This window comes from Aotus nancymaae, unplaced genomic scaffold (genome assembly GCF_030222135.1).
Source record: "Aotus nancymaae isolate 86718 unplaced genomic scaffold, 86718_ANA_hifiasm-v0.15.2.pri h1tg000058l, whole genome shotgun sequence".
NCBI lineage: Eukaryota > Metazoa > Chordata > Mammalia > Primates > Aotidae > Aotus > Aotus nancymaae.
In genome coordinates, this window is record NW_026988472.1 from 7,702,546 (window position 1) to 7,722,641 (window position 20,096).

The 20,096-nt window shown below is 36.7% G+C and overlaps 1 pseudogene; it reads left to right on the forward strand.

The window, feature by feature from the left end:
- The window catches only part of LOC105709546 (importin-7-like), a 58,017-nt pseudogene that overhangs the window by 8,004 nt on the left and 29,917 nt on the right, over positions 1-20,096 (forward strand).

A 20,096-nucleotide genomic window follows, 5' to 3' on the forward strand; every position in this document is an offset into this window, starting at 1 on the left:
ATTACAGAATTGTAGTAGCCTTCCTTGGTTTATATGAGGTGTCATATTGTTCATGCTTATCTTAGAAATTGAATTAAATACAAGTCAATCCTCTCCACTTTGAAAACAGCACAAAAAGAAACCTAAGGCAGCAATACTGTTTGGGGAGGGCTCTTTAAAAATCCTATTCTAGCTATCACTTGCTAAGCCCAAACCCTCTTTGCTCTTCCTTCATGCTCTACCGCTCTAATTCTAGGATTAAAAACCCAAGTGTTAGGGGTTTCCAAATGCGAAACAGTAGGCCACCAAAAACAAGGACCCCTAGTATCTCTGGGGCAGCCCTTATCCCTTTCCTATAATTGGCTTAGGAGATGAGAAAGCTTAGAATATCCAGGAGGTTGGGCTAAAAGAGGGGAAAGGGTAGGGAAGCAGACTCACTCCTCACTGCTGCCACCTTCTTGGTACCTTGACTTAAACTTTGCCCTAACACCTTCAAAGAGGATTGAAAAGCGTGAAAGAAAACATAAAAAAATTAGAAACGCAGCATCAACCCGATGGAACCAGGGAAAATTCAATTAGAACAGAAGGATAAGACTGGGAGGCTTTCGCCTTGGGGAGTTGTTACTAAACTCCTTTGTGAATGGAATGCATCCACTTTCCCCAATGTGGAATATTTAGAGGCCAGAGATATAATGCTTCTGAAAGGAGTGCCACACCTGGAAATCATGAAAGGTCTATTGCTCAGCTCCCAATCCTGCCCAGAGCAGCACCACTGAGTCAACGGGCTGCCTTCTCTTCCTGATGTAATGACAACACCATTCTTCCCCATAGGTTCCAGGGTGAACAAGCAAGAATCACTGTCAATTTAGGACAAGCAAACACCAAACAGCAGTGGCTGTAAGGAGGACAGAGCAGTCATGGAAAAATAAGTTATGATCCCAAGCCCTTAAGGAAGAATACATCAATGACTTAGAAAAGAACAGAGTTCTGTGCTGACGTGGGTGTCAGATAAAGGGGGACCCAATAAACCTCAAGTGAATAGGGTGAGAGATAAGCCTGCTGAGGTATTTTGGTGCAAATATAGAAAGTTTTTAAAAGGCACATGCCAAAGAGTTTTAACTTTATTTTGTAGGTGATGGTTGAAAGAAGTTTTATCAAGGGTGTGTTTTTGTAAGATTCATATATTGGAAGCACTGTAGAGAACACAAAAAAATGATGAAGGTCTCCTCTCTTATGTAGTGAATAGCATAAACTGCTGCGCTTGTCATTACTAAAAAGTTTCTCCTGAGAATTCTTTGAATATTTCACGATGAACTATCCATGCCCCTGTCGGAGACACTGGGATGTTATCTAATCCCCTCTCCTAGCAAAATACTCATACTAGTATTTTAAATTCATTAGATAAAAATAAATCTACTAAATAGGAAACTTACATTCAGGAGACATGAAAATGTTATTCCCCTGGCACAAAACATATTATAAACTATGACCACTAAGCACTAAGCTAAGTATTTTTTTAAAAGTTATATCTCAAGTTATGCTGTGTTATAATGCACCATGAACAAATATTTTGAATGCCGACTGATACAGAATCTTTTAGCCAAGATTACTGGTATTCAGATGAACTCCAATGGAAAAGTGCCTCCCATCCTGAAGTCATTTTACTGTATCAATGTCAGCTTTTTCACAAGGTGAGAACCAGTCCCCTTTCCTGAGTATATATTAGGGAGTACTTACTTTATGACCATTCCACCAGGGCTCAATTTGAGTGATGGCACCATGTGATACGAGTGTGATCTCAGTAGTAGACTTATTTTGGGATGGCAGAGGAATGCAGGCTTGACCACAACCTATGAGAACAGAGAACTGATTCTCCAGTCATGGAGAAAAAGTTGTGGAGCCAGCACTATAGAACAAATTGTAGAGAGTATAGGGAAGATGCCATCTGTTCAGTTGGAGGCATATTTGGAAACTGATCACCTAAGAGAAACTTATCTCATGTGAGTTTTGACTCTGAAAAATTAACAATTGACATGGGCCTGAGTGTGAGAATTTTTGTGCAAGGGTAATAATATATGTTCATAAGTGGTAGGGATTCTGCAGGACATTTGGGTAGCTTCTAAGAAAAAAGGAAAGTTAAAATACACAACTTAGTGATAGCTGAAAGACATTTCTAAAAGGATAGTAATGATATGTGTTATCTCTTTCAAAGCAATTGTAAAATGTGAGATAAATAATTAATATTTGGGTGAAGAAAAACTGATAATTAGTTAAATCTGTAGAAACAGTTATTGAAGATGGCCAGAAATTTCTAATTTTAAATGAGAAATAGCAGAAGCCAGTGAGTCAGCCGTGAGATATTCGCCAACTTGGACAGTGCAAATTTAAAGGTTAAATTTCTGAGAGATAAAATGAGGTCTAAATGAGGACAGCCTACCTTCTGTGAGACTTGTTCTAGAACCAGAACACTGGCTTTCTGGTATTTGAGATTGGTGCATAGGCCCCGGAGGGAAAAAACAGGTATTGGGAAACCAGTGGGATTCAGGAGGCTTTGACCATCCTCCCATACAAACATTCACCTTATCTTTTCACACATGAAATCTGTCAACCATGCCTGAAAATACCAAGTGCAGAGCTCTGGATGAGGGCATGGCAACACCTGAGGGCATGACTATCTGAATAGGTACATGTGACATTTTAATGTCACGGAGAGACATTGAGTATGTGTGGTCACTGGTGAGAATTGGACAGTTTGGGGCTAGTATTTGTCCAGAGGACAAAACAATGCTACACATACGACATTTTCTTTCTCCATTGTCAATGGACTGTCAGTGGACTTAGGTTGTTTCCATTTATTAGCCATTATAAAAACATGGGGTGCAGATATCTCTTTGATTTTATTTCCTTTGGGTATAGACACAGGAGCGGCATTACTGTATCATCTGGTTGGTTGTTCTGGTTTTAATTTTTTGAGAAATCTTCATAATGTTTTCCATAATAACTTTTATAGTTTATATTCCCACTAACAGTGTACCAGGGCTCCAATTTCTCCACATCCTCACCAACAGTTTTTATCTTTTGACTTTATGATAATAGGCATCCTAACGGGTGTGAGGTGGTATCTTATTTTGGTTTTGATTTGCATTTCCTGATTATTAGTAATGTTAAACATTGTTTCACATACTTTTACCCATATTTGGGAAAGTATCTATACAGTTCTTTTACCTATTTTTTAAATCAGGTTTTCTTTTACTGTTGATTTGTAGGAGTTCCTTAAATATTTTGATTATTAACTAACTCCTTATAGGACATATAGCTACAAATATTTCCTCTCAACCCATAAGCTGTCTTTTCGTTGATCTTTTTTTTTGCCATAAAGGAACCTTTTAGTTTGATGTAGTTCCACTTGTCTATTTTTGCTTTTGTTACTTGTGCTTTCGGAATATTCTTTGTTTGTGTATGAAAATGTGATTTGTTTTTGTATATTCATTTTGTATCAGGTACTTTATTGAATTTATTAGTTCTAACAGTTTATTTTTGTTAAGTCTTTTGGGTTTAAGTTTAGGGCTTTCTATATATATGATCATGTCTTCTGGAAATGGAGATAATTTTTCTTCTTCCTTTCTGATTTCAATGATTTTTATTTCTTGTCGTTACCTAGTTGCTCTGGCTAGCACATCCAGTGTCATGTTACAAATAAGTGGCAAGAGTAGGCATCCTTGGTTTGTACTGGATCTTAGAGTGAAAGCTTTAATTTTTCCTCATTTATTATGATGTTAGCTATGAGATTTTCATATATATCCATTATTGTATTGAGGTAAATTGCTTGTGTACCTATTTTGTTGAGAGTTTTAATTATGAATGAATGTTGAACTTTGTCAAATGGATTTCATACATCTATTCAGATGATCATGTGGACTTTTCCTCTCATTTTCTTAATGTGTTGTATCACAATGAATCACTTGTGTATGTTGAACCATCATCACATCTGAGGAATAAATTCCACTTGGAATTTTTTCAAGTAGGCTATGTTCCTTTTAAAATGTCATTGTATTCAGTTTTCTAGTATTTTATTGAGGAATTTTGCATATACCTCATCAGGTATATTAGACTGTAGTTTTCTTGTAGTGTCTTTGTCTGTTTTGGGTATCAGGCTGACGCTGGCCTTTCAGAATGAGCTTGGAAATGTTCCCTCTTCTATCTTGGGGAAGAGTTTTAGAACGATAGGTATTAATTCTTCTTTGACAATTTCGTAGAATTAGGCTGTGAATTATTTGGTCCTTGGTTTTGTTTACTGGGAGATTTTTGATTACTGATTATATTTTCTTATTTGTTATTGGCTTGAGCTTTCTTTTTCTTTATAACGTTTCTGGGAATTTATCCATTTCTTCTAGGTTATCCCATTTGTTGGCATATAATTGTTCATAATAGTCCCTTATGATCCATTTGGTTTCTGAAGTGTCTTAATCTATTTGTGCTGCTGTAACAAAATATCTGAGACTAGGTAATTTACAAAGAACCGAAATTTATTTCTCATAGTTCTGGAAGTTGAGAAATCTAACATCAATGGACTGGCATGTTCAGTGTCTGGTAAGGGCTGCTCTCTGCTTCCAAGATGGTGCCTCGTTGCTGCATCCTCCCAGGAGATAAATAATATAGTCTCATATGGCAGAAAAAACAGAAGGGTAAAAAGTCTCAAAAGCTGTGTGAAGCTTTCTATATAGCAGCTTTAATCCCATTCGTGAGAGAGGAGCCTTCATGATCTGGTCACTTCCTAAAGTCCCCTTCTTAATACTATTCAATTAAAGATTAATTTTCAACATGAATTTTGGAAGGGTATGATGGTTAATGTTAGGTGTCAACTTGATCAATTAGATTGAGAGATGCCCAGATCGCTAGTGAAGCATTACTGATGGGTGTATCTATGAGAATGTTTCCAGAGGAAACTGACATGTGAGTCAGTGGACTGAGAGAGAAATACTCATCCTCAATGCAGGCAGGCATCATCTGACTGACTGGGGGCCCATCTAGGACAAAGCAGGCAGAAATGAAGATATTCAGCTTGCTCTGGCTTCTTCTCTCTCTCCTTTCCAGAGCAGAAGGCCTTTTTTCTTCTCCTGCCCTTGGACATCAGACTTCTGGTTCCTCTGTTTTTAGACTCAGAGTTGCACTAGTGACCTTACATGAGCCCTTAGATCTTTGGCCTCAGACTGCTGATTGCACGGATGGCTTCCCTGATTTTGAGGCTTTCAGACTTGTACTGAGCCAGGCTACTGGCTTCTCTGGGAGCCACAAGACCGGCTTCTCTGATTGTCCAGCTTGCAGATGGCCTATCACGGGACTTCACCTCTTCTGATTGTGTGATCCAATTCTCCTTAATAAATTCTCATTCATGTATATACTACTTTTTCTTCCCCTCTGGAGAAACCTATTACAAGGAGACACAAACTTTCAAACCATAGCATAAGGCATCAGCTGTAATGTGTCCTCGTTCAGTTAGGATTTTTTAAAATTTTAGTCTTTGCTCTTATATTAACTAGTATAGCTAAGGGTTTGTTGAGTTTGTTCATCTTTTCAAAAACAAACTCTTGTTTTTGTTGAGTTTTTTATTTTTTAAAATCCCCCACTTGATTTAGTTCAGTTCTATTTCATGTTTCTGCTAACTTTAGACTTAGTTTGTTGTTCATTTTCTAGTTCTCTGAGTTGGAAAGTTAGTTTGTATTTTGGGCCACTTGCTTCATGTAGGAATTTATTGGTATAAACTGCCCTTTCAGTACTGCTTTAGCTGCATCTCAAAGGTTTTATTATGTTCTGATATCATTTTAGTTTGTCTTGAGATACGTTTTGATTTCCTCTTTGGCTCAATGATTGTTTAAGAGCATGTTGTTTAGGCTCCACATAGGTAAATTTTGTTTTCTTGCTGTTATTGATTTCTAGATTCCATTGTGACCAAAAAAGATACTTGAAATTATTTTTATTTTCTTACATTTGTTAAGACTTGTTTTGTAACCTAAATGTGATCTATTCTGGAGAATGTTCCATGTGCACTTGAAAAAAATGTGTATTCTTCTGCTGTTGAATGGAAAGTTTGGCTTATGTCTGTTAGGTACATTTGGTCTATAGTGTTGTTCAAGTTGGTTCTTTCCTTACTGATTTTTCTGACTGGATATCCATTCAGAAATGGGATATTGAAGTCCCCTACTATTATTTTATTCCCGTGAATTTCTGTCTTCAGATCTGTCAATATTTCCAATATTTCCTTAGGTGTTCTCATATTGGATGTTTATATATTTACAATTGACCTTTTCATCATTCTACAATGATTTTTTTTTCTCTACAAAAAGTTTTAGACTTAAAATCTATTTTGTCTGATACAACTATGGCCACTCCTGCCTATTTCAATTACTGCTTCCATGAAATGTCTTTTTCTATCCTATCACTTTCAGTCCATGAATGTATTTAATGTAAACTAAAAGTGACAGATCTCAACCAATTTAAAGGCTTCTTTTGCCAAAGTTGAGGATGTGCCCAGGATAAAGAAATATAATTATAGCAAGATCTGTGGCCTGTGCTGTCTCCAAAGAGGGTTTTGAGCACTTCAATATTTAAAGGGGAAAGAGTGGGCAGGAGTAAAAGGAAGGGAAACAACGAAAGAAAAATTGGGGTAGGTGGTGAAGCAAGTGTTGCATTCTTGTGAGGCTTTGATTGGCGCTCATTGAATTCACACTTTACATGTGAAAAGAAAGGAGTGAGGGGAGTCAATTATGCATTCATCTTATGCTGCATAGATCTACAATTTATGCATTCATCTTATGCTGCATAGACCTACAGTTTATGTAAAATAAAGTAACCATTTGAAATTTACAGTTACTTTGGAACAAAAAAGGAAGGCAGTTTTTTGCATGACTCAGTTCCCAAGTTTAACTTTCTCTTTGGTGTAATGAGTTTGGGTCCTGAGATTTTATTTTCCTTTCACATTTCGCTCGTGTTCTTCAAAATCTTTTGGAGAAAGCATTGTAGAAGAAAATGAGTCTCTGGTAATGGGTTTGGTCTGATCCTTCATTGCTAGGATGGTTTATTCCTAGAATGGTAGGTCTCATGTTGTTAGGAAGCCTCATTCTAGAAGGTTGTGAAGTCTCACATCCCATAGAGAGAAATAGCAGGAGGAAGAAAGGAGGAGAAAAAAAGGACCAAATCCAGATTATAGCAATAATGGGAAAAGCAATCCTGGAAAACTGATTTAGGCTATGTTACAAAGTTCATACATCATTAGGCAGGCGAAAAATGGTTTATATATATAAATAATTTGCTCTTACTTCTCCCAAAGTTTAAGTTGTCTAGCTTCAGTTTATAGGGCTTTAAGAAAAGCATAGTTTTAATTTATAGTAATTCCAAGTCAGAAAAAAATGGAAGAGGAAAAAAATTGAAAACAGTTTGGAGACTTGTAGCCTGTAAGGAATTCAGAATTCAATCTAGTTAAACCATAGACAAATAATAAAACTGGAAAACAATGGACAAGTCTAGAATCTAATAAGAAGAATTGTACTGTAGTTTCTTTTGAAACAATTTTTTCTCTTCAATTCCTCATTTTTATTAAAGACAAATCATAGTACAATCAATTTGTTTGCAAAATAAGTCTTATTATACTTATTATACTTGGCCTTATTGTTTGCATAAAGCACAGCAAGAATCAGTATTTGCCATTTAGGCTTTCTTTAAATTGGCTTTGCTGGAACTTTTTCAAAAATAAGGAATCTCAGATTTGACTTTTCACAAGCATCTTGAACCCAGCCAAGGATTCATCTGTGTCTGTAGATACCTGAATTAATTGGGTGAATTCCTCTCTTCTTGTAGTACCAAGATAACTTGGGGTTCCTGGGTCTGTTGGAAAGTGACATATTTTATTTCCAAAGGTCAGGAACCCTGTAAAGGAACCACGTAGACAAGGTACAAGGCCAGTTTTTCCAAGGCGCTTTTATCAGCTCTAAGTCAACTTCAATTTTCCAAAGCAGTCTGTTCCATATCTGAAAATATGTCATTCCAGTTAAGGTCTTGGTAAAATAACCAGTATCTCCAATGGTGTCCTGTTATAAAAGGAAATAGATTCTTGTTGAATTTATGCAAATAACTATATTGCCAGGAATTAAGAAGATTCACAAATGGTTTTCAAATTCTGGAGATATCAAATAGAGAGAAAGAAATATGCTTCAAATGTTGCTCACAAGCGTATACTTTACTCAATTATTAAAAGCTATAAGTAGCTCAAAAGAAAGCTAGTTTTTTTGACTCTGAAAAACAACAGAAATAATTAGCAATGTTTCAAACAAAATCGTCATAAAAATTATTTCAATCTTCTATTCATTCAGTCCCATCATTCATTCTACTTGAGACTGGGTTAGCAATATTCATTAACATATCAGACTTAATTAGAGTCCTGAAAGTTTTTGTTTCTGTTTTATTTGCTAGTAGTATGGCACAGTCTTCAAAGTTATCAGAAACCTGCATTCAAGAACACCTGTCCAAGTATTTTTCATGGATTCCCCTTAAAAAGCCCATTTTGGACTGCAGCATTTTTTAATAAACAGCTTCTTTTTTGAGAAGAATAAAAGTAAAATAGTAATTGTGATAACCAAAGTCTTAGGACAGTCATGGTTAAAGACACAATTTACATGGAAGTTTGTTTTTTTCCTGTGGGATATAACAATTTAACATAATAATTATAACTTTCACTAGTAACTTATACTAAGACATACCAGAATTACAGGAATCTGATACAGTTTTGGAACATATATTAATTACAAGTTAATAAAAATAGAATCCAATGAAAGTTCAACATTGCATATTTGACCATGCTTCCTGTATGATCTTCACCTATCGAATAAGCCAAATATGTCTTTTTTGGAATTCAGGTGATCTAATATCTAAAAGACAATTAGGTCAAAAAGACTGATTTAGAACTTGATTTTGGAATGTTTATTAAATACCAAACTTATGAAATATTTGATATCACAAAATAGGATCACAGGTCACTGCAAAATATTCCTTTAGCCAAAGTGATAATTTAAAGATTTCAAAAAAGCAAAAGCTTTTATTCTTTGATAGAGAGGATACTCAATTTCTCAAATAATGAGACCTAAGAAAGATAGTCAAAGGCCAACTAAATCTGTCCCTCTCTCCGCTCTTTTCTGCAGTTTACTCAAAAGGTGAACAAAAACCTTTGCTATCTCTTAATATTACATGAAAATCTTGTTCGAAAGAGAAAACCAAATTTTATCTTTGCATAGTGTATTAACAGTAAAGCTAATTTTAATAAAATTACACAAACAAATTCATCCTTAAAACCTCTAAACTAGACAAAAGTATTTTCTTTCCCTTTAACAAAGAACATATTTCCATGACTTCTTATAACCCCTTTTTCCAAACACATCCTAATTTCTTTATGTACTTTCTATATAGAAATGTTTCTCTTACATTAGTCATTTTAATTATATATAATAATTTCTGTGTTACTCTTAGTAACTCCTTTCTAGTGAAAAATCTAGGAGGTAAACAATTTTAATTATTTATCAGATGCAGAACCTCAGACAAAAGACAGAGTTGCAGATAATGTCTAACCTTTTCCAACATAGTCAGGTAGCATAGTTGGGCCAGGGAGAATTTCACATTTCCCCAGGGCTTACTATAAGATAGACAAGTCAAACAATTATTTTAAATGTCACAGAAGCACTTTATGACCTTAAAATATCTAACAAAGACAGTATCTGACCTGCCTGACCAGTTCAGACCAAATTACTAAATTACACTTTGAAGACATTTTCATTTTATTTTACCAATAACTTTAAATTAGCTTCATTTACTAAAGATTATTAAAATCACAAGAGTGAAAAGGTGTTCAAATTAAGGTTTTTGTTTTTCTGATGAATATTTGAGCACTTATTTTTGTCTTTAAGCCTATTAATCAGAGCTTTTTTAATGTATTTTGATAGTGAAACATCACAAACACATGACATGTATAAACACATAGACGTGCAGATATGTAGACAGAAACAGATTTTATAGATTTATAAGAGTTTTTATTTGGTAGTTTTTAAAGTTCTCTTCCCCCACTTTAGATGCTCAATCTCTTAGTTACCTGTTTCATCCTTCTAGGCAATTGTTGGCCGGGACAGCTTAAATCTGCATTCTAAACGGACAACTCTTAGGTGAAATATAGAGAATTTACAACTCAAAGTTCAGAACTAAGAAGCTGGACCTAAATATTGTATCATTATTTGCTCAAACCAAGGGCAAAAAACAGGGTAAGTAAATTTCAGATATGATAGGAAAAGCACTTCAAAGCAATGGTAAGAGGATTTAATGTACACAGGCAGACACTCATACAAATGGAAATTCTTCTTAAAATATAAATTTATTTTACAAAAGGTTTTAAAAAAGATTTCAGTCAGCTGAAAAAAAAATTCCCCAAATCAGGATCCATAAAAAGAAAAGGCATAAAGGCCTTTAAATATTTAATATATAGCTTGGATATCAGCTTTTAATCAAACTGATTTTTAACCACAGATTTCTTTTTAAAACAACCCATTTAAATCTCTTATTATCAGATTTTAGCCAGGATAAACAGCCAATATTTTTGGCTTTTGAACTTCTTTACCAAAGGTATCCTCCCTTAACCAAGATTATGACTTAACCAGAGATGTGCAAGGTGTCTCCAAAGGGGGGCAAGTATTTTTTTCAAGATCCAGAATCACCCAAAAGGTACCTTAGAGAAGGTAAAATTCAAGAAAGGAAATCATAAGCTGTTTATCAAAGGGAAAGGGATCAATAAATGGCAAAAGTCATGCAAATATCAAATGATAAAGGACTCATCCCCTGGCTGGGAATCGAACACAGGTTGCTGTGGTGAAAGGGCAGAACCTTAACTACTAGACTACAGCATGGGGCAGGCTTTATTACTATTCGAAGAAGAAATCTAGAGCAGGCAGTGTTGAGGTTGCAAAGGAGTTCAACTTTCTTTTAAGTCAAAAATTGATTTTTTTGCTTTTTAATTTAGTGAAGTCCCATGACACTATTATGTGTCCATTTTGTTTGATTTTCTCATAAATTGTTTAAAATAAGATATTGCTAAAATGTTTTTCTCTAGCTTTTGCCACTGACAATCAGAAATTTCAATAACGTACTTTATTCCAATAGCGAATATTCATAGCACAAAGTACCAAAAATATACCAGAGTCACAAAAGGCTAGTCACAAAAGGCTAATCCTTTTTAAAAAATTAAAACTTTTAATTTTTATGAGTTTAAAATTATTAGATGAGACGATTTTTGCCATGCATTCACCTAGAGTTCAGAGAGAGAGGCCAGGCGCCTAGCTGGTAAGAAACTCTTCCCTCTTTGTTGGCAGATCAGGTTCCTGGGCCACCACGGCTTCCAGAAGAGAAAAGCAATTTTGGTCACCTTGCTTGCTGCATATACTGTGGGGGTCATGACCTTTGGTCCCCAAAAGGTTCACTGAAAAATCACTGGTATGAGGAGATTGACTAATTGGAGAAAAAGCATACAAATTTATTTAATATGCATTCATGGGAACCTTCAGAATGGAGACCCAATTTCCCAATAAATAACAGAAACTCAGAAATGAAAGAAAGCCTGCAGGTTCAAGGTATGTAAAAAAAAAAAAAACCACAAAACAAAAACAAAAAACAAAATTAGTTTTAGTGGCAAGACAGGTTATTGGAAGAAGAAAGGAAAAGGCTCGGTTAGCAAAGGTTAGTAAGAGATGGCCTTGTTATGTAGGCAAAAGTGTTTAGGTAGTCAAATTTCTAAACTTTCTCAACTGGCCAGTTTTCTATTTAGAGATGGAAATTTTTACTTTCTGCAACTGCAGACATTTCAGTTAACATTACAGGGGGCCAGGCATTGGTCAAATCTAGTGGAAGGTAACTGAAATAAACAAACAAACAAACCAAAAGGGAAAAAAAAGGTGATCACACAATTTACACACAGTTGAGATCTCTGAGCATAAGAGAAGTTATAGCCAGGTAACAATAAACCTTGACCCTCAGCTATGAAATTCCCAAATGAAACCCCAAACCAGCTTCTTACTAGAAGATGGCGCCCAAGCTGAAGATTAATCTTCACCTGCACAGAAGCAAAAAAAATCCAAGGAAAGGTGTTCTACAACAGAATACAACAAGTGCTGCAAAGCATGTCTTAACAATTCAAGAAGATTGCAATTATATCAAGTATCTTTTCCAACTACAACAGATGAAACCAGAAATTAGTAACAGGAAGAAAACTGAAAATTTCACAAATATGTGAAGATTAAACAAAATGCTTCAAAGTAACCAATAATCAAAGAATAAATCAAAAGAGAAATTAAAAAGTATATTGAGACAAATGAAAATGAAAACACAGTATACCAAAACTTGTGGAATGCAGCAAAAGCAGTTCTATGAAGAATGTTTACAGTGATAAATACCTACATTAAAATGTAATGTTATACCTCAAGGAACTAGAAAAAGAAAACTAAGTCCAAAGTTAGTAAAAGAAAGGAAATAGCACAGACCAGAACATAAATAAGTATAACTGGGACTAAAAAACACCATAAAATAAAACTTTAGTTGGTGGGTTTCTTAAAAAATTAAATATTTGCCAAACCCTTAGCTAGACTAACAAAGAAAAAGAGAAGACACAAGTTAATAAAATTAAAAATGAAAGCGGAACATTACAACTAATAGCACAGAAATATAACGGATTTTAAGAGGCTACTATGAGCAATTATATACCAAAACATTGGATAACCTAGAAGAAATGGATAACATTTTAAAAACATACAATCTACCAAGCTGAATCATAACGAAATAAAAAAAAAACCTCAGAGCAATAATAGTAATAGTAAAGTAATAACAACAGTAATAGCAAACAGCAACAGTAAAAAGATTGAATCAATACTTAAAATTTCCCATTATTAAAAAGCCAAGGACATGTCTTCTTAGGTGAATTCTACCAACCATTTAAAGAAGAAATAATACCAATCCTTCTCAAACTCTTATACAAATGTTAAGAGGAGAGAACACTTCCAAAGTTATGTTATGGGGCAGCATTACCAACATATCAAAGCCAGACAAGAACACTACAAGAAAAGGAAACTAATGAAGTGACATTAGCAAGATGGAAGAATAGGAGGCTCCTGCTTTCCTTCCTACCACAGATGCACCAAATAAGTGTCTACACATGGATCAATTTCCTCTGAGAGAAATCCAGAAATCCAGACTCCTGTACTCCAGGCAACTGAGAAAATATTCACTTCCAGTTGGGAAGGAAAGGCTAAGATATATTCATGCACAAATCCCATCACAAGCGCAGCACCTTACAATCAGGAAGAAATCACCAACTCCAAACTTCTCCCTGAAGAGTGAAAGGTTTGTACCACACATAGAACATTTCAACTTTTACTGCTCTCCTCACAGAGTTTGGTTCCTAAATCACCCAGCTCTGAAAGTAGAAAAGACTTGGCATTGCCAGGTCTCCCTAGATCACAGAGAACAAAGAGGCAGTTTTAAATGGGTGTGTGAGCACTTCCAGTGACTATCCTACCCCTTTCTTCACCTCTGTACTAAAGAAAGAGAAAACTGACAAAAACTTCAAGCTTCCAGTTTCTTCCTGGCATTTGTCTATACACTTTTCCAATTTTTGCTTGAGAGTTAGATGTCTGATTAATCTGCTTCCAGGAGCTGATGGGGCAGATAAACAGTAGGCCTTTGGGAGCCTGAATGAGAGTGTGAGCACTTTCTATGCCATCTCCCTGGGCTCACTCCAGTGATTAATTCAGTTCTGCAAATTCTCCCTAGAAGAAGTTTGTGCATACATCAAGCAGCCTAACTTTTACAGCTCCTACTCAAGATAATGCAAATTAAAATCAAATGAAATGTCACCTCACATCTGTTAGGATGACTACTATCAAAATGTCAAGAGATAACAAGTGTTGGCAAAGGTGTTGAGAAAAAGCAACTTGTACACTGTTACTGGAAATGTTATTTGATATAGCCATTAGAGAAAACAGTATGGAGGTTTTTTAAAAAAATTAAAAGTAGATCTATCATATAATCCTGCAATTAGACTTCTGGGTATATACATCCAAAGGAAAGAAAACCACTGTCTCAAATAGATATCTGCACTTTCATGTTCATTGCAGCAGTATTCACAATAGTCAAAATATTAGAACAACCCAAGTGTCCATCAATGGATAAAGAAAATGAGTTTTATACACACACACACACACACAAAAAAAAAAACAATTCAGCCTTATTTTTACCATTCATGACAGCATGGATGAGCCTAGAGAACATTATGCTGGATGAAAAAAGCCAGATACAGAAAGTAACTGCTGTATGATTTCACTTATATGCAGGAAATCTAAAAAAGTTTAACTCACAGGGAAACAGTAGAAGGGTCGTTACTGGTGGTCAGAGGTGGGGAAAATGGGGAGATGTTTGTCAAGGGTACAAACTTCCAGTTATAAGATGAATAAGTTCTGGAGAGTCAGTGTACACCATGATGACTATAATTAATCATACTATATTGTATACTTGAAATGTGCTGAGAGACTAGATTTTAGCTATTCTCACCACACACACACACACAAACTTTGTAAGGAGATGAATAAGTTAGCTTGTGTTATTTTACAATGTATATCAAAGCATCACATTGCATACCTTGAATATACACCATTTTCAATTGTCTAAAACCTCTCAATACAACTTTAAAAGGTAATTTTAAAAATTTTATATATATATATATTTTATTGTGTTTTAGGTTTGGGGGTACATGTGAAGAATATGCAAGATTGTTGCATAGGTACATACATGGCGATGTGGTTTGCTGCCTTCCTCTCCATCACCTATATCTGGCATTTCTCCCCCTGTTATCCCTCCCCAACTCCCCATCCGCCGCTGTCCCTCCCCTAGATCCCCCGATAGACCGCAGTGTGTGATCCTCCCCTCCCTGTGTCCATGTGTTCTCATTGTTCAATACCTGCCTATGAGTATGACCCCTATGCCTGTTCACTCTTTGGAAATATCTTATTCCAGAATCCAACAAAGTCTAGATTTCTAGACTTGAGCTTTGCATGATTATTCCAGGTGACTTGTGATACTCTGTTCCCAAGAAGGCTATGTGACATGGGTTCCATTTATAAACTAAACTTAATCAAAAGAAAACATCAAATGAAGTTGTCAAGAAGAAGACAAAACTGCACTTTGAAAGGATAGAATTAAAAGATATAGAAGAGAGAAATCCAGAGAATGAGTTAACAATTCCATATTATTTTGTGATTTAGAGATGTGAAGCTTTCATTCTTCTATTGTGTCAACAGGTTCATCTATTAGCATTTCATCTGTTAGAAGAATAATTTTGGTAGAAGAAGACACCTATATATTTTTCTAACTTTTCACATTATCCTTCCATGTTTTAAAGAGGGAATTGGTGTCCAGTCTATTGGTTAGCCAATTCTCATAAACACAGTGTGGGAATAAAATAATGCCTGTGTTCTAAGGTTGTACTGGATTCATGAAACACAGAATTTAAAAAATAATATTTGAAAATGTCACCATTGTTGTCATCTGGGGGGATACATATAATGTGTTTAAACATTATTCAATTCAATAGGAGAGCACATCAGTGAATATGCCCAATAAAATAATCCTTCTATAAAAAATAAATAATAAGGGTCTAAATTGGAAAGGAAGAAGTAAAATTATCTCTGTTCGCTTATGACATAATCTTTTAAAAATATTTTTATTTCAGTAGCTTTTGGAGTACAAGCGGTTTTTGATTAGATGGATGAATTGTATAACAGTGAAGTCTGAGATTTTAGTGCACTTATGACCCAACTAGTGTACATTGTACCCAACATGTAGTTGTTTTTATCCCTCACCCCCTTCCATGCTCCCACTTCTGAGTCTCCAAAGTCCATTATACCACTCTGTATGCCTTTACATACCCACAGCTTGGCTCCCAGTTATAAATGAGAACATATGGTATTTAGTTTTTTATTCCTGTGTCACCTCACTTAGAATAATCTTATATGCAGAAAACCCTAAGCATTCTTTTTAAAAGCCACTGTAATTAATAAATAAATTTAGCAATGTTGCAAGGTTCAAAATCATCTCAAAAAAGCAGATTTTTTTCCTATGTACTACTAACAGTGAACAGTACAAAAAGATAATTTAGAAACAATCCAATTTTCAGTAGCCTCAAAAATAATAAAACACTTAGGGACTAACCTAACCAAGGAGATGAAAGACTTACACACTGAAAACTGAAACACATCACTCAAACAAATCAAAGAAAACACATAAACAGAAAATAAAATCCTGTGTGTATGGATTAGAGGACTTAATATTGTTTCAAGTCCATACTACCCAATCTATAGACTTAGTGCAATTCCTATCAAAATCCTGGTGACATTTTTTACAGACATAGGAAAAGCCATTCTAAAATTTATGTGGAATCTCAAGGACCCTGAATAACCACAACAATATTGAAAAAGAAGTGCAAAGTTGGAGGTCTCACTTTTCCTGATTTTAAAATACACAAAAATGCTACAGTAATCAAAACATTGTGGTACTGGTTTAAAAACAGATATATAGGTCAATGGAACAGAATAGAGATCCCATAAATAAACTCTTGTGTATATGGCCAAATGATTTTCAACAAGGATGCCAAGACCACACAGTGAAAAAAAAGAACAGTCTTTTCAACAAAACACTGTTGATAAAACTGAGAACCCACATACAAAAGAATAAAATGGGCCAGGTGTGGTGGCTTCCACCTGTAATGGCAGCTACTTGAGAGGCTGAGATGGGAGGATTGCTTAAGGATAAGAGTTCAAGGTTGCAATGATCTTTGATTAGGCCACTGTACTCCAGTGTGGGTGACAAAGAGAAGCCACTTCTCTTAAACAGGAAAAGAGTAAAGTGAAATTCTTACCTTAAACCATATACAAAAATTAACTAAATATGGATTAAAGACCTAAACAGAAGACCTAAAACTATAGACTCTTAGAAGAAAATTGCATTAGTCTGTTCTCACACTGCTATTAAAGACATACCAGAGACTGGATAATTTAGAAAAGAAAGATGTTTAATTCTTCATCATGGCTGGGAAGGCCTCAGGAAACTTGCAATCAGGAAGTTTCTCAGGAAGGAGAAATGCCAAGCAAAAGGGATAAAAGCCGCTTAAAAAACCATCACATCGGGGAAGATCCAATATGGCCGGGTAGGAGCAGGTAAGGATTGCATCTCCCAGTGAAAGTGCAGAGGGTGAGTGGACGCCACATTTCCAGACGGATTTTTCTTGCCCACAGACCAGGAGATTCCCAGGCGGAGGAGCACTACGGGTCGCCAGCGCAGATGTTTAGGCCAGCGCAGCTGTTTTGCCTGTGCCCCGGCGCAACGAATCCCAGTGCAGAGTAAACGGGACTGTGTCCCCACTTAGCCAGCAAGGGGAGTCGAAACAGGGAGCCAGGCCAGGAGATTCCTGGGCAAAAAAGCACCACGAATCTCAGAGCCACGGTTTCAGCTGGAGCAGTGGATCACCGCACCAGAAATCACACAGATCCCGGCGCCTATTCAACAGGTGACCAGGACACCTGGGAGAGAGCTGACAGTTCAACTAAAAAACAAAAGGCTCTGAGGCAGGGAGCCAGGTGATCAGGCCCGGCTGGTCCCACCCCCACAAAAACAAACAAAAAAAAAAACAAAAACAAAAAAACAGCAATTGGAAGCGCTCTGGATTGAGAGTTTCACAGCAAGCACAGCTGAACCCAGGATGGTCCAGCTCTGTGGGGGAGGGGTGTCCACCATTACCGAGGCACTCCACCACTATGGAGGCAGTCTGCCATTCCACAGGTAGCCTGCTGTTGCTGAGGCAACCCGCCATTACAGAGAGAGTCCGTCATTACAGAGGCCGGCCACCACTGCCGAGGCAGGTTGAACTACACCCATATAAACAGGACTGCAGGGAAGTTCACATGGCAGCTGGGTGGAGCCCACAGCAGCTCAGCAAAGCCTCTGCAGGCTGAGAGTGACTAGGCTGCCGCCTTGTGGGCAGGGCAACCCTGAAGAAAAAAAAAAAGGCAACAGCACAGCGGAAACTCATAAAGCCCTAACTCCCTGGGACAGAACACCTGGGGAAAAAAAGGGGTTTATGAGTTCTGCTGCTACAGACTTAAACATACCTGCCCAGCAGCTCTGAATGAACAACGGAGCTCACAGCTCAGCACTTGAGCTACTATAAAGAACAGACTGTTTCGTCAAGCAGCTCCCTGACCCCCGTATATCCAAAGAGTCACCTCATAAAGCAGAACTAAGACTGACATTTGGTAGGTATCCTTCTGGAACAAAGCAGAAGAAGAAACTGGTAGCAACCTTTACTGTTCGGCAGCTGCTGCAAGTGATCCCCAGGCAAGCAGGGCCTGGAGTGCACCTCAACAATCCTACAGCAAAGAGGCCAGACAGGTAAAAGGAAAACTAAGAAACAGAAATAACTTCATCATCAATAAACAGAATGGCCACTCAGAGACCCAATCAGAAAGTCAACAACTACAATGTCGACAGGTGGATAAATCCACAAAGATGGGAAGAAACCAGTGCAAAAAGTAGGAAAACACCCAAAACCAGAACACCTCTCCTCCTACAAGGGATCACAACTCCTCACCAGCAAGGGAACAAGACTGGATGGAGAATGAGTGTGATGAAATGATAGAATCAGGCTTCAGAAGGTGGGTAATAAGAAACTTCCGTGAGCTAAAAGAACATGTTCTAAGCCAATGCAAAGAAACTAAGAACCTTGAAAAAAGATTTGACGAAATGCTAACGAGAATGGACAACTTAGAGAGGAATATAAGTGAATTGATGGAGCTGAAAAACACAACACGAGAACTTCACGAAGCATGCACAAGTTTCAACCGCCGAATTGACCAAGCAGAAGAAAGGATATCAGAGTTCGAAGATGAACTCAATGAAATAAAACGAGAAGGCAAGATTAGAGAAAACAGGGTAAAAAGGAATGAACAAAGTCAACAAGAAATATGGGACTATGTGAAAAGACCTAACTATGTTTGATACATGTACCTGAATGTGACGAAGAGAATGAATCCAAGCTGGAAAATACTCTTCAGGATATTATCCAGGAAAACTGCCCCAACCTAGCAAGGCAGGCCAATATTCAAGTCCAGGAAATACAGAGAACACAACAAAGATATTCCTAAAAAGAGCAACCCCAAGGCACATAATCCTCAGATTCACCAGGGTTGAAATGAAGGAGAAAATACTAAGGGCAGCCAGAGAGAAAGGTCGGGTTACCCACAAAGGGAAGTCCATGAGACTCACAGCAGATCTCTCAGCAGAAACACTACAAGCAAGAAGAGAGTGGGAGCCAATACTCAACATCCTTAAATAAAAGAACTTTCAACCCAGAATATCATACCCAGCCAAACTAAGCTTCATAAGTGAAGGAAAAATAAAATGCTTTGTGAACAAGCAAGTACTCAGAGATTTCATCACCACCAGACCTGCTTTACAAGAGCTACTGAAAGAGGCACTACACATAGAAAAGAACAAGCAGTACCAGCCACTCCAAAAACATACCAAATGGTAAAGAGCATCAACACAATGAAGAATCTGCATCAACCAATGGGCAAAACAGCCAGCTAGCATCAAAATGGCAGGATCAAATTCACACATAACAATATTAACCCTAAACTTAAATGGACTAAATGACCCAATCAAAAGACACAGACTGGCAAATTGGATAAAGAGCCAAAACCCATCAGTGTGCTGTATCCAGGAAACCCATCTCACATGCAAGGATACACAAAGGCTCAAAATAAAGGGATGGAGGAAGATTTACCAAACAAATGGAGAGCAAAAAAAAGCAGGAGTTGCAGTTCTCATCTCTGATAAAATAGACTTTAAAGCAACAAAGATCAAAAGAGACAAAGAAGGACATTACATAATGGTAAAAGGATCAATGCAACAAGAAGAGCTAATGATCCTAAATATATATGCACCTAATACAGGAGCAATCAGATACATAAGGCAAGTTCTTAATGACTTAC